We start from the raw sequence: 2,600 nt of genomic DNA, 5'->3' as shown, positions 1-2,600 counted from the left end.
AAAAGTCTTGTTTTAAAATAGTTAAAAACAGCACTTGGAAATAAGCCACATTCACAGAAATATAAATATGTAATAATCTGCACGTGATCACATAAAATATGTAGTAAAGAGATTAAAGTAAAAATTCTTCATATATTACCTGTGTTTTTTTTATAATTTTGGAAACGTTAGTTTGAGTATTCATTTCACTCAGGTCATTTAGCTTCCATGCTGTGTGCCGTACTAGATAAGAACACTAAATTTTGATTTGTAACACACTCTGAGAGCTGCTTGCACAGGACTTGATCAGCCAATCGTTTTGGCCGTCGCTAGCCACTCAGCCACTCAGCCAATAGGATGACACAGAGCCCCCGAGGGGGTGTGTCTCATTAGCTAGATTCCAGGACCTGGCTCTGGCCCACTGGATGCACTCAGCCGAAAAGGATACAATCCAGAGGGGGATTCATCATCTGCAGCATCGTCTCCTCTTCCTCGCTCTTTCTCCCCTCCCTCCTCGGGAAGGAGTTGGCAGGGAGGGGCGAGGCAGTAATACACAAAATGTACAAAAATGCCAGAATCAAGTATTTTTTTCCTAGTTTTTGTTAAACATCTTAAATACTCACCTATTTATATGATTTCCTCATTTTACATATCAACAGTTGACGCTACTTTCAAGATAAGCTGAACTTTAAGCTTCTGTTCTTGCACACATCTGGCCACCTCTTTACCCCAGCAGGAAAATGTTGTGCTTTTGTGGCCCTGCCTTGTGCTTCAACTATTTCGGATTCCAGAGGGCCTGTGTGAGACCATGGCTGGTCGACTATCTAATTCTGAAAGGCTAACATTATCTAAATGTACCCGCCGGGAAGTGACCAAGGTGGGGCAGATCTGGATCTCCTCATGGTCCATCAGGTTGAATATAAATCCTCACCCTTGAGGGACCAGCATTGACCTTTACAGCCACGATCATGCTTCGGCCTTTGCCTACTATTTCCTGAGCGGGGACCTCTGAAAAAAGTAATTATTAAAGTTACTGTAATATAAAAAAAATAATCATAAGGAAGTCCCCTCAAATGGACTGTTTGACCACATCTGAACCAAAATCCATTAACAACTTATTAATATGAACATACTGTATAAAGTTGTTGAATTAGTCTATTTTATGAGTTAAAGAGATTATTAAAAAGACAAAGTAAGTGTCCCTTTGCACTGATCTATAAAGCTACAGTAAATTACTTATTAACCATTATTAAATACATTATTTACAGCTTATAAAACCCCTTATAAATTGTGCTGTATTAGAAATTGGTCACAAGAAAGGGATTTACATAGTTAAAGGCAAACATTGACAGAATAGTTGTCTTTTGCCATAAAAGAAGAAAACAAATGTCAAATTAAACCAACACAGTTTCATCCAAAGCGAGATACACTTCGAAATTGAAACATACTCAAAATGACAACACATGCAAGAAAATCCAATTTTGTGCTACAATGATCGTGAAACGAAGTGAACAAAATTATTATGTATTTGATGACAAAATCATTTTTGTTTTTCATAATACTGACATGTAGCTATTCTTTTCTCACAAAAGCTATGTATTTTTTGTAATGAGACCCATAGTCTATTCCACCGACATCCAAACACACAATCAGAACATGATTTATTATAAACTAGCACCAGACTGTCATGCTAATTATGGTGAGTCAGAAATAAACCTGGAGTATTAAAGCCACTTGAATATTAATGGAGGTGTTAAAGCGGAATGCCATTTATTTCCCTCCTGGGTAAAGTACTGGAAAAAAATATATATTGTTGGAAGCACCATTATTCAAATGAGAGTGCACAGACTTTAATAGAAATCAGTCTAACCATTAACTTCTGTTTTAACACAGCCCAGTAATTTGGTTTCCAACATTTGTAGACATGATTGACTGTGCTGTTTCCATCTATTGTATAACATGTAAATGTGGCCCCATCCATATATCCCAAAAAGCCTCATTCAGGACCTTAAAAGGCTCCAAATAAAGATAAATTAGGGTTACCATGTTGCCTTAATCTGAACTAATGCCAGCTAAAACCGAAATAAGTGCCCAAGAGTGGTTTTATCATTCACTGTTTGTGGATATGGAGCAAGGATTCACCTTTGAACTTGCAGATATAGTGGTGATTTTTGTTTCCTGAATGGCCTTGAATGGAAAGAAGAAAGAGCGTGATGTGTGTTGAGATCAAAGTTCACTTAAAAAACACATTTTACATGCTTGTAGGCTACTTACATTATCATGCCTAAAATTGTCTAACCTTGGTGTTAATACACTTTTAGATTAGGTTCAGTTAAGGTTAAGGAATGTGTTTTTATAAAGGAAACATGGCAATGCTGTTTTGTATCTTAAGATCCCTAAAAAAACCATCTACATTCCTATGACTTCTTGTTCCAACACCAACAACCAAAATATTCAAATATTAGAACCATGTATTTTTAGGCCACATACATGAAGTAAAAATATACTATATCCTGAATGACTAATGCATCATTTAAAAAAAATAATTAGTCATTTTGGGCAATACGCTTATTCACTATCTTGCAGAGTGGTTGGATGAGAACATTATTACCGCTTTCATA

The sequence above is a fragment of the Perca flavescens genome, chromosome 19 (assembly GCF_004354835.1).
Source record: "Perca flavescens isolate YP-PL-M2 chromosome 19, PFLA_1.0, whole genome shotgun sequence".
NCBI classification, from domain to species: Eukaryota; Metazoa; Chordata; class Actinopteri; order Perciformes; family Percidae; genus Perca; species Perca flavescens.
This window is presented reverse-complemented; position numbering follows the sequence as displayed.